Source organism: Hemitrygon akajei, chromosome 10 (genome assembly GCF_048418815.1).
Source record: "Hemitrygon akajei chromosome 10, sHemAka1.3, whole genome shotgun sequence".
Lineage (NCBI taxonomy): Eukaryota > Metazoa > Chordata > Chondrichthyes > Myliobatiformes > Dasyatidae > Hemitrygon > Hemitrygon akajei.
Window position 1 is genome coordinate 15,026,948 of NC_133133.1, and position 13,610 is coordinate 15,040,557.

Below are 13,610 nucleotides of genomic sequence, written 5' to 3' on the forward strand. Positions count from 1 at the left end.
ACATTTGAAGAACAATGAATTTGGAGGCTGTGGAGGGAAGGTCTACAGTGGTGATGAGGTCAGTAATGGTGTGATTGACCTTGGTGGGGACTTGGTTTGGGGGTGATTAAGTTCCCCGTAAAACAAGATCAGAATATACTTTACAATGCAATGCACAGAGGTGCTGGAGGAATAGAGCAGGTTCAGGCAGCATCTATGAAGGAAAACGGGCAGCCAGTATTTTGGGTTCAAGCCCCATCAGCTTGACTGGCAGTAGAAATGGACAGTGCAGGTTTGGGGAACATTCAGTATGCAGCCTGTGGAGGGGAGCTTTCTGGAGAAGAAGAGGTCAGTGACAGTGTAGTGGACAGTGGTCTGATGATCTTTGGTGAGATCCCGATTCAGGGGCAGGTCAGAGGAGGTATCCAAGAGCTGCTCTCTAGTTTCTGCAAGGTGGAGGTAAGTCCGACCGACTGCATTGGCATTGCCCTTGTCTACTAATTTGATGGTGACATTGGGGCAGGTGTGAAAAGATAAGAGACTACTGCTTTCGAGGGGGTAAGTTCAGAGTAGGGACTGGAGGAGGGTTACTGCACAGGACCAAAAGAAGCTACAGAAAGTTGTAAAATTGGTCAGCTCCATCTTAGGTACTAGCCTCCATAGTAGCCAAGACATCTTCAAGGAACAGTGCCTCAAAAAGGCGACGTCCACTATTAAGGACCCCTATCATCCAGGGCATGCCCTCTTCTCATTGTTACCATCAGGAAGGAGGTACAGAAGTCTGAAGGCACACACTCAGCAATTCAGGAACAGCTTCTTCCCCTCTGCCATCCAATTTCTAAATGAACTTTGAACCCATAAACACCACCTCACATTTTTTATAATATATTATTTCTGTTTTTGCACTATTATTAATCTATTCAGTATACATATATATTTACTGTAATTGATTTACTTGTTTATCTATTTATTTTATTTCTATATTATCAAGTATTGCATTGTACTGTTGCTGCTAAGTTAACAAATTTCATGACACATGCGGATAATAATAAACCTGATTCTGTATTCAGGTTCTGGAGATGGTTGATGTCCCATCGACAGTTCTGTATACCATGATTTTCGGATTACCTAATGTTATCCTTGTGATTTTTTTTGAGGTTGGAGAATGTGAATTAGTGTCCCTATCAGAGAGTGATGTCAAGAGTGTGGGCATGGATGTGAAACTCCCAGGATATTTACAAATTAGAAAACATTGGAAGACCAACATTCCTGATGTACCATTTACATTCCTTTCAGATTATCCGAAATCCCTTTACAGCCAATGAAAAGTTGTCACTATGATAAAATAGAGATATACAGCAGTTAGTTTGAGAACAGGGCCCAATAAAAAGCGTGTGATAATGACTAGATCATCTGTTTTAGTGGTGTTGTGATGGATAAGTAATGATGTAAGGAATAAATAGCTTTATTTGTCATGTACATTGAATCTTCCAAGCATACAGTGAAATGCGTCTTTTTGTGCCAATGACTAACCATCGGAGGATTGTGCTGGGGCAGCCCGCAAGAGCCATTGCACTTCGGACGTCAACATAGCACGATCACAATTTACTAACCATAACCTGTATGTGTTTGCACTGTGGGAAGAAACGGGAGCACCCAAAGGATACCCACAAGGTTACGGGGAGAGCATAGAAACTCCTTACAGACAGCAGTGGGAATTGAACCTCGATCGGGAATCGCTGGTGCCATGGAAGTATCGCACTAACTGCCGCGCTACGGTGCCGCCCCACACCAGTCCTCCACAATATTCTGAAAACCCTGTCACATTTCAATATACAGTAAAGAAAGTAATTCATACAAAGTTCAGTATTGGACTGGTACCTGTTAGAAAGTTTGGGGCTTTCACAGTTGGATTTGCTGCCGCCTTATGCCATGATGCAACACTGAGCATCATAGGAAGTCATTCCTGCTTGTTGCCATCAAACTTTGCAACTCCTCTCTTGGAATGTCAATCACCCTGAGCCAATAGGCTGGTCCTGGACTAATTTCCACTTGGCATTATTTACTTATTATTATTTAATTATTTATGGTTTTATATTGCTATATTTTTACACTATTCTTGGTTGGTGCGACTGTAACGAAACCCAATTTCCCTTGGGATCAATAAAGTATGTCTGTCTGTCTGTCTGTCTGTCTGTCAGATTGCTACAGCACAGTTTGGAAGACATTCAGCACCATTGAGTCAACTCCTTGTCCCACTCTCTCCCCAGCGACTCATGTTTATTTTTTCTCATCTGACTATCCAAGTCACTTCTAAAGACCAGGATTAACCATGATTTCAATCACCCCTTAAACACTGCCAAATGATTCCACATTAATCATTTATTCGGGGATCTAATGATTGCTCGTAGGTGTTAAGTTTGACTATGATGCAGCTGTTAACTGTGGATATGGTATTGATCTTTGTCTCTACAAGTTTTGCAAAAGTGTGATCTGAATGATTTTATTGGTTTTCCTTCACCTCAGTGTCAATTCGGTTTTGATCATCATTTGTTCCCTATTGGTTAATAGTTTTCCTAACTACATCCTTATCGATCAAAAGGATTTAAATTGAATCATGGAATCTTGAAAACTTGCAGCACAGGAAGAGATCATTTAGTGTTGCAAACCCATGTTAGCTCTTTGAAAAAGGAAATGGAAATCAAACAAGAACTGCAATGATGTAGGAAACATGGAAACTCTCAAGCAACACACATAAGATGCTGCAGGAATTCAGCAGTCATTTATGAAGGGGAATAAACAGTCAATGCTTCAGGGCAAGACCCTTCATCAAGACTGGAGAGGAAGGACCAGGCCACAAAGTGAGGGGAAACCTGGTGATTGGTGGAAGGGGAGATGAGGTAAGACATTGGGAGATGATAGGTCAAAGAGGTAAAGGGCTGAAGAAGAAGGCATCTGATAGGACAGCAGAGTGGACCATGGGAATATGGGAAGGTGAGGCACTAGAGAGAGGTGATGGGCAAATGAGGACAAGAAGAGGGGTGAGAAGTGAATCAGAATGGAAAAAGAGAGAATTGGGGAGAGGGGAGAAATTACTGGAAGTTAGAGAAGTCAGTGTTCATGTCATTAGGTTGGAGGCTACCCAGATGGAATATGAACTGCTGCTCCTCCAGTCTGAGTGTGGTGGCCTCATCGTGGCAACTCTCAGCAGGTCAGCTGATGTCTGTAAAGAGAGAAGCAGAGTAAATATCCCAGGTCAAAGTTTCTTCCTCAGAACTGCTATAGAGAGAAGACATGTTAAAAGTTGAAGAGATGATGGTGAATATACACATCTGAATGGGTGAGGCCAAGACTGGTGTGAAGTTACATTGTTGGGTCAACCGCTCCAAGGGTTAATGGACAATTAGAGAGAAACTGAGCAAGATTTATGAAATTGGTGAATAGAAAGGACCATCAAAGCTGGGGAATTCTAGGGCTTTTTTTTAAACTAAACTACAAAAGTTCATTGACACAAAAGTACACAAAATATGAACATTAAATATTTACAAGACAGTGAATAAATTCAAATTAAAATATGATTATTACTATCTATAAGACAGTCAGTTCTTGGATATACCCACTATTTCAGGCTGTGCTGGTGGAAATAATATTCATTGTAGACATTCAAACCAGGATAAGATCTATGCAGTGACTGGCGAGGAACTGACAAGTGTTGTAGAATTGAGGAACTTAGGAGTACAAGTACACAGTTCACTGAAAGTGGTCATACAAGTAGACTGAGTGGTGAAGAAAGTGCTTAGCATGTTGGCCTTCATCTGCCATGGCAGTGAATTTTGGAGTAGGGACATTATGTTGCATTCCTATAAGTCATTAATGAGATCACACTGTACTATGTTGGTTTCCCTGTGATAGGAAAAATATTATTAAGCTGGAGAGGGTGCAGAAGAGATTTACAAGGATGCTATCTGGAATAGAGAACCAGGGAGACATTGGCCACGCAAGAGCTTTACTCTTGGATGACCTCAGAGAAGTTCATAAAATCATTGAGGAGTACTCATGATGTGGATAGCCATAGAATTTTCACCAGGGTCAGGGAGTACAAAAGTAGAACTATATTACTCTATGACTCCATTACAAAATTAACCCACAGTTAGGTGATTTACAGCAGAAGTGGCCAATTCTAATAAAGGCAAAGAAAGCATGTAAAATTCAATACTGACTCCAGAAGAAAGATGAAAGGTTGTCCCTCTACCCCCACACACAAAGTTACTGAAAGGAACATATTCTGTGGCAGAACCACACCACTTCGCCTAGTCAAATTTCAAAGCTATCTGTACCATATAGCCTACTGTATAATATGGGACTATTTTATGTCGTAGTAACACGTTATTGAGCATGCGCTATTGGGTGCATATTAATCTGTATATATGCGTTCAGTTTGGGTTCCATAAGTAAAGAACCCTGTTAACGTAGCTCCAGTCTCCAGCAATTTTATTAATGATATTGTTGTGTAAACAGCCACATACACAACAAATTGGTGACGAGGTTAATGAACCTACATTGTATCGGAACGCTGTGTTTTAATTGATAACGGCACTCGGAGGAAGTGTGGAAGGAACGAGCCAAGGAGCGGGAAAAAGGAGGCAGAGCGAAGTCGCAAATCTGAGAGGAATGGGAGTTCGGCTAGAGTCGGGAATGTCGGGAGACTGAGAGACACAGTCGGAGCCGCGGCACGTCCAGGCGAGACCACAGCCGGCGCTGAACACCAGGGCTAAGGGTCGGCCTACCTCAGAAGGGTGCTAAAAAGAAAGGAGCAACACACGCAGCTAGCCAGAGTACGCTTGCGATGCTAGAAAAAAAAGGTCACGTGAGTCAAAAAGAAAGCAAGGGACCAAAGCTAAATTGACAGAACAAGGATAAATTAACATAACAAGGATGGCATTAATTGGAACCATTACAACATTTGATAGTAAAGACTGGGCAATTTAGGCTATGTCCACACTAGACCGGATAAATCCATAACTGAAGCTTTTTCTCTTCGTTTTGGCCCTCTGTCCACACTGAAACGGCATTTTCCTCCCCCGAAGACGGAGCTTTTCTAGAACACCCTCCAGAGTGTGTAAATTTGAGAACACTGGATTGGGCAGAGTAATGTGGACGGGGTAACTGGATATTTTTAAAAACATTGTCATGACGTGCCGGAACAGATGGTGGCATTTCATTGTTTCCTTGAACACAACCCTCACACAACCTAACAATTTCAGAACAGATGGCAACGAGACTGAAACCCGAAGAGTTAGAAATGTACTCACAAAATACTTTGACCCATAACTTACTGAATAAATAAGTATACTCACTTTGCCCTGTTTTCTGTCCTTGCTTATATGAAGGTGCTTTAACTATTTATGCAAGTACTTCTCTGACAATAGATGTGTAACAGCCTAATGTAATATTGTATGGAAATACAAGATAACACTGATGCAGACATGTTTTATACATTTAACAAGGTGCTTTATTAATGCAACAGAGTTAGTCAGTTTTTCAATGTTCGTCGTCAGCCAGGTCATACTGTCCATGAACTCCCTGTTGGTTGTTTCCACACGCTCCAGTATTTGTTTTTATTTAGTTTTAAGTCCTCCTGCACAAGCGCCAACAGCTGTCTGTCATTTGGCAATTTCCTTTTATGTTTTTCTAGTCTGTAACTGCACAAACGTGCACATTCACAGCGCGATTCACACCAAACATGTCGCTTGTTTTCTGTAGATGTGTCCTGCGCATGCCCAGTAGGAGGAGATTCACCCAAATATCCATTTTAATGTGGATGGAGGTATTTTCAAAAATGCTTGGTGTGGATGCCTATTGTTTTTACGCAAAACTGGCATTTTCAAAATTATCCGGTCTAGTGTGGATGTAGCCTTATATCAAAAGAATAGAATGATATTATGATGCTAACAATGTTAATGAAGGAAAGAAAGTCAGCATCTTACTTAGTGTAATGGGCGCAAAAACATACAGCCTGCTACGGAGCTTGTTAACCCCTGAAAAGCCAGCTGACAAAACGTTCAAGCAAATAGTAGACACTCTCCAGCAGCATTTAGACCTCAAACTGCTGGTCATTGCTGAAAGACAAATTTTACAATTGGAGTTAGAGCAAAAATGAAAGCATTTCTGAATATTGTGCTGAATTGTGCAAATTATCAGAAAATTGTCAATTTGGAACAGGTCTATCAGACACATTGAGGGATAGGTTAGTGTGTGGTATGTACTGTGAAACCACACAGAAGAAGCTCCAGTGTGAAAAAGAACTTACATTTGAGAAAGTGTTAAACATCTCATTATCATTAGAAACAGTCGCATGAGGTGCTTCCGAGATACAACAAAAATCTCTGGAATATGCCACAAGTAAAATGTCGCTGAACAGAAATGAAGGAAAGAAATGTTACCATTGTGGGAACATGCTGAACAGAAATGAAGGAAAGAAATGCTACCGTTGTGGGAACATGTCACATGACCCTGAGGACCGTTGGTTTAAAGACAAGGAATGCAGGAACTCTCGCAAACAGGGCCACGCTGGCTGAGTATGCAAAGCCGGTAAACAGCAGGAAAAGGGCAAAATACAGAGAAACAAGAAACCCCAGGAAGGAAAATACAACAAGGTACACAAAATGAAAGAAGGCACTTCTGTAGAAAGCTGTTCTGATGAAAATGACTCAGACAAAAGCGAATTGTCTTGTCTACAACTTCACAACGTGAAAGAGACAGAGGATCAAAGAGTAATAAGGATCACTCCACAAGTGGCAGGCGTGAGGCTGAAAATGGAGTTGAATACAGGCTCAGCTTTACAGAGATCTCTGTACATGACGACAAATGACTGATTTCTCACATACTTCTGAAACGAGCTAAACTTCTGCTGAAGACTTACACAGGACAGAATGTGCGCCCCAAAGGTAAAATTAAAGTGACAGTGAGCTCCAGGGGCAAAACACAGCAGCTGAACCTCTATGTACTGGAAAATGGAGGACCACCATTGCTGGGACGTGAATGGCTCAGAAAATCCAGATGGATTGGCACACCATCAAGGCACTAGATATGTCAACAAGGGAGGGCAGCTCGGTGGGGAAGATGTCTGCAGCTCTCCTCTCACCCATTGTCGACTACAACAACGAAGAGGAGGAGCTAGACAGCGTCGACAGGGAGACAGATTTTGCCAATAAGCAGGGTGATAAAGACTACCTGGAAGTAAAAGAACAGATGTACCAGGAGAAATTGACATCTCTCAAAAGACAGCTACAGCAGTTACAGGAAGGCACCTTGCAGGAGTATCAGAAAAGGATGAAGAAACTAGATCAACGATACAAGCAAGGAATACGAAATGCAGAGCCTTTTCTGCAACTGGAGACAGAAAAAGTGGAAAGGAATTATATTAGAGAGAAGAAAGAAGCGGAGAGAGTGCAGGATCCCCCATCTCAGACCGGCCCGAGCCACAACCACCTCACCCAGTCTGTCCACACCATGAGCAAGGCCGTGACGGAGCAGCAATCTGAACAGCAGCAGCAGGAACAGCCAAACAAACCCAAATCCGCCAGGGAGAAGAAAGGTTCTTGGAACAGTAAAGTGATTCAACATATGAAATGGATATGGATTCATCAACAGGAATGATACAAAGGAAGATGTGTTTGTACCTCAGACTGCTATAAAAAAAAGAATAACCCACGGAAATACCTCCGCAGTGTTGGAGACGGTGAAACTGTGGAGTTCGACGTAGTGGAATGCGAAAAGGGTACTGAAGCAGCAAACATAACTGGCCCCGGAGGAGTTCCAGTCCAAGGAAGCCGAAATGTCACTGTTAGAAATCGTTATCGTCACTGCAACCCTCGCCACCGAGGTCCACCACGTAATTACCAACAGAACATTGAAGATGGAGAAAACCAAGATTATCAAAATCAGCGACATCGCCCTCCTTACAGAAGACAGCGTTACCCACCTTACTTTGTTCGTTGTTGCTATGGTTGCCGCCCACAATATAGCAACCAGCCTCATGGAGAAATTACTGAGGGTGGTGAAATAAATTAAAACTAGGTTGCTGGGGAAGAAGGTAAACTTAACCGAGGGCAAAATCAATTCCATTCTAACAGAACAGCTTTTGCACAAGGTAAATCTTGAACCAATTTTTTCCCTTCATTGAGAATCATACACTTTGTGGGAAAGTTTCTTTTGCACGTACATATTTTGAATCCTCAGCCAATGTGTCTTGTTTTTCACAAAGAAGTTGGGAAACAGCATCAAAATAGAGGCGACTTCTGGCAACAAACTGTAAGGTTTCTATTAACACACACAAAATGCTGGTGGAACGCTGCAGGCCAGGCAGCATCTATAGGAAGAAGCACTGTCGACGTATCGGGCTGAGACCCTTCGTCCGGCCTAACTGAAAGGAAATTTAGTAAGAGATTTGAAAGTAGGTTTCTATTGTTGTATTTTCACACTTGTGTTGAATGTGCATCTGAAGGAATTCTCCCTCTTGAGCCAGACAGATAGCACTGCAGGTAATCTTTAATATCAGCAAAACTGTACTTTAACAGCAGCTTAAGAGCAATGGAACAAACAACAGGATTTCAATCAACTGCTGCACAAAATGGTGAAAGATTACTGGTAAAGTACTGATCATTCTGTGAGTCATTGCATTGTCCCAACTTTTGAATAACTAGCAGAGACAGCAGATCACTGACCACTTCTTTTGTTGGTGGCAAGTCAGCTTTGAAGCAGACAATGGAAACTCCCTGTGCTCAGAGGTCAACTTTTCATGACTTTTAAATGGAAATCTGCGTTAAAACAAACAAGTTTATTGACAGACGTTAATCAGAGGGGCAGAGAAGACCCCCCCAAAGACTTGAGTTATAAGAGTTATAATAATTATTATTATTACGTTACTTTGTTATAATTCCATATTATTAAGTTACTAATTAAACACTGGGTGGTCGTCTATATATTAAGGGTACACATACAATATTTGCTTAGCGTAAAAAAAGTTGATACACTTTTAAAATAAAAGGGGAAGAGTATTTTTATTAATGATATTGTTGTGTAAACAGCCACATACACAACACTATCAAACATTTCTGATAAATATTCAAGAATCTTTCAAGCCCATTAAGAATTATTTTTGTTTTTGAATATTTGAACAATTATTTTTAAAAAACATTTTAGGCAATATTGCAGGTATGGGGCTGATGAGATTGCTACGCTAGAGACGGGCAAAGTCCCAGAAGACAGTATAGTCTCCTTCTGTGCAGTAATGCAGAAAAAAAATGGCAGCACTCAAATAAACGCAAGTCAATGACAGCTTTATCTTCCCACTCCTGTTCACATCCAGTGAAATCAATGACAGTCAACTCAATCGCCAGATCTTACCTGGTGTAAAATAATCAAGTACAGTACTGTGCAAAAGTCTTAGAAACCTAGATTTTTATATAGCTTCAGATGGTGTAGTCTCCACGGCGCCTTGATCTCAACATCATTGAGGCTGTTTGGGATTACCTGGAGAGACAGAAGCAAGTGAGACAGCCTAGGTCTGCAACAGAACTGTGGCAGCTTCTCCAAGATGCTTGGAACAACCTACCAGCTGATTTTCTTATAAAACTACACAACACAGTACCGAAGAGGATTGATGCAGTTTTAAAGGCAAAGAGTGGTCACAGCATATATTGATTTGAACAACAACACACACAAAATGCTGGTGGAACACAGCAGGCTAGGCAGCATCTATAGGGAGAAGCGATGTCAACGTTTCGGGCCAAGACCCTTCGCTGTTGTTTGAATTTCCAGAATCTGCAGATTTCCTCATATATTGATTTGATTTAGGTTTTTACGGTTTACTCTTTATAGTAATTTTGTTTTGATATTTAGAAACTTTTCATTTCATTATTTTTGAAAGCATCTTCGCTTGACAGAGTTTTTTGATATTTTAGCAAAACTTTTGCACAGTACTCTAGATTCTTCATCATAACTACAGAGGTTTTCCACAGTTTCACTGAATAAAATAGGAGGAAAGGGTTAGATTGATCTTCATGGATGTTAAACGTTGACTCAACATTGTGGGTCAAGGGGTCTGTTCCGTGCTGTAATGTTCTATGTTCTAACAAATCATGAATGGATGGCTACCAGGAAATTTGGGATTCTGCCTTTCTGTACACTTTTACGGGAATCATGAACTTGGAGGTGCCAGCATTTACTTCAGAATCTGTCCAATCCAGTCCGGTGGCCGTAGCCTAGAGAAAGACTCAAGAAACAGCACAGAGATTTGAACAAAATATCAAAATTGACAGATGAAATGTGCATAATGCTCTGGCTTGGTTCAGATGGTTCATATTTTTTTCCTCTGGTATGCTGTTTGATTGGGTTACTGTTGAAGATAAGAGATAGGAGAGTTGTATCCCATCCAATTAGGATGGCTAGATTTAGGGGAGGTTTCTACGGTGAGGAACATGAAGGTTGGGCTTGGGGCTTTGTTGGGAAAGAAGAGAGAAGACACCGAAGAAAAGAAGTCATAGGAGTCGACCCAGAGTGGGGCTGTGATTCAATGAAGCCCAGGGTGTCACAAACACGGATTCCACAGCGCAGTGGATACAGTAAATGTGCTTGTGAATTTGCACGTGTCAGCTGACTATTATTTAATCGTGACAGTATTTATCTCCATACTTGTCGTCTTAGTGCTTGTCGAGACTTGGACAGAACATAGTAACGCTTCGCTGCTGTTTTGCATTCGGCCTTCCACGAGATATTGGACTTTCAAGTCAACTGACTATGAAGACAAGCGGTATTCACTTAATGTTTAGATGCTCTTTTCAGCCGCAGTGTAGGCTTTGTTTTCCTTTTGAGATTTTTAGTTAACAGCCCAGTTTGGCCTAGTGTTTATTGTTTTATTTTCCCTTTAACAATGTTTGTATTAGAGTCTGAGAACTATCGACCTGCTTCAGTGTCTCTCACTCTGCACTTGAAACACATCTGAACGGGGTAACAAGGAGAGATCGAAGGAGGATCGGTGAAGGGGAAACCGTGAGCTCCAACTTGTGTACATCAGACTTTCATTAAAATGGACCCTTTTCTTTTTTTGTCTTTCTGTTACTATCCCTTTAGTCAAATTAAGAAATATAAAGCTAAATTGTTTAATTGCATATGGTGTACTGTCCGTTATTTCGTGGTACTTATTTGTAACAGGGTAACAGATCACGCAGCATCCACACAAGCAAGGGTATGTAGGGGGGCTTGCACTTCAGTCTCCCACATTTGGGGGGGCCAGAGATTGTCTTCCCTCGAATTATGGAGCCAGCTGAACTAGAGTGTTACCCGTGCTTGACTTCAAATGCAGAATATGTAGCGGAGATGGTTCACAGATGGGTTGCAGGAATAAAGAGAAACTCATCGCTATGCGAGCAACAAACAATCGGTAGGTTGAACAGCATGTGTGGCAGGAAAGGGACTGTCGACATTCTGGGTCTAGGACGGGACATCACCACTGCTTTAATATGGCCCGAAGGTTCTGCAAGCGCTCAGAGCATTTCACATGATGCTTGTCAGAATAACTTTAGGAGCATTGACCCTGATACAGTAATACTGGTATTGGTACTGGCTTATTATTGTCATTTGTACCAAGACAGCTGTACAGTCTCCTGAGGACACTGAGGTCCTTTGGAGTATGCAGGCCTCTCCTTCGCATGTTCTACCAGTCCGTTGTCAGCAGTACAATCTTTTACACAGTGGCAGGCTGGGGCAATGGCAATCCCACGGGTGATGCCAACAGGCTCAATAAACTGATTAGAAAGACTGAACAACACACACAAAATGCTGGTGGAACACAGCAGGCTAGGCAGCATCTATAGGGAGAAGCGCTGTCGACGTTTCGGGCCGAAACGCTTCATCAGGACTAACCGAAAGGAAAGATAGTAAGAGATTTGAAAGTAGTGGGGAGGAGGGGGAAATGCGAAATGATAGGAGAAGACCGGAGGGGGTGGGATGAAGCTAAGAGCTGGAAAGGTGATTGGCGAAAGTGATACAGAGCTGGAGAAGGGAAAGGATCATGGGACGGGAGGCCTCAGGAGAAAGAAAGGTGGGGGGGGGGGGAATACCAGAGTGAGATGGAGAACAGGCAAACAACTAAATATGCTCTTAGCTTCATCCCACCCCCTCCGGTCTTCTCCTATCATTTCGCATTTCCTCCTCCCCCACTACTTTCAAATCTCTTACTATCTTTCCTTTCGGTTAGTCCTGACAAAGGGTCTCGGCCCGAAACGTCGACAGCGCTTCTCCCTATAGATGCTGCCTAGCCTGCTGTGTTCCACCAGCATTTTGTGTGTGTTGTTCAAATTTCCAGCATCTGCAGATTTCCTCGTGTTTGCTCTTTAGAAAGACTGGCTATGTTATAGGAGCCAAACTGGACACTATGGATGCTGCGGTAGAACAAAGGACCCTACTGAAAATCCAGACAATTCTAGACAATGTTTCTCACCCTCTGCATGCCACCTTGGCTGAACAGAGGAGCACTTTCAGTAATAGGCTAAGACAACTGTGCTGCTCCAAAGAGTGCTATATTAGGTCATGTTACCCTCAGTCATTTGGCTCTATATTAGTCAACCTATAGCTGGGGAAGTGATGACCCCCTCCTGTTAGACTGTTTGTGATAACTTATTTTTTATTCTTTGTACTTCTAGTATTTAATCTGAGCGTGTGTAATGCTACTGTGACACTAATTTTCTTTAGGATTAATAAAGTATCTGTCTAAGATGCAGCAGAAGTTTGATTTGCATACTCTTTCTACAGATCAAAGCGTTACATCGTGCATTGAGTTAGAATAAGGTAAAAACAATAGCAATGCATAATAAAACGCTGGCCGGTAGTGCAGTGGCATCTGCACTGGAATTCTGGGCGAGTGGTCCTGCGTTTGAATCTGGCCGGCCCTTTGCACGCTTTCCGTTCCTGCTGGATTGAGTGTCGAGCTGGCAACCAGGGTTTGTAAAGAGCAGACAAATGCTAAGGAAATGGCAAGGTTGCCACCTGTTGCACCACAGAGCGCGGAGAGGAGCAACAAAAATGCAGAATGAAGTGTAGAATCGACTGAAAAAAATTAAGTGCATGGAATTGATGAAATGCAGGATCTTAATGAGGTAGATTGTGAGGCCAAGATTCTGTCTTATCGTACAAAAGTCTGATAAAAGTAGGATACAAGCTGCCCATGGGTCTTGTGGTAGGTGATATTGGGCTTTTATATCTTCTGCCCGATGGGAGAGGGGAAAAGAGAAGAGCGAATGTAGTAAAATTACAATACAGTAATATTGATACATTACACTGTTGTAAAAAATTTAACTGTGCGCTTCCTCTTGTGTACAGAAGAATGAGCACCCATGTGGTTGATGAGATTGGTAATTCTTTTGGCAGTTTACTGGGGTGGAAGAATTGCTCACTATAAAGGCTGAAATTTATCCTAGAACCAGCTAAAACAATGAGTAACAGGGAGGTTTGTTTGCATAGTGTTGGAAGGTATTATTATTATCTCCCTGGGGCATACCTGAGAACTGATTAGGAACTGTTTAGAGCTGTTATGTGTCTATTCTATTGAATATTGAAAGGCTTCAAAAGAG

The 13,610-nt window shown here is 42.0% G+C and overlaps 1 protein-coding gene and 1 pseudogene across 3 annotated transcripts in view; both read left to right on the forward strand.

The window, feature by feature from the left end:
* il1rapl2 (interleukin 1 receptor accessory protein-like 2) overlaps positions 1-13,610 on the forward strand; it is a 1,249,784-nt gene that overhangs the window by 637,193 nt on the left and 598,981 nt on the right. The window lies entirely within an intron of this gene.
* Positions 7,021-8,142, forward strand: LOC140734137 (uncharacterized; annotated as a pseudogene).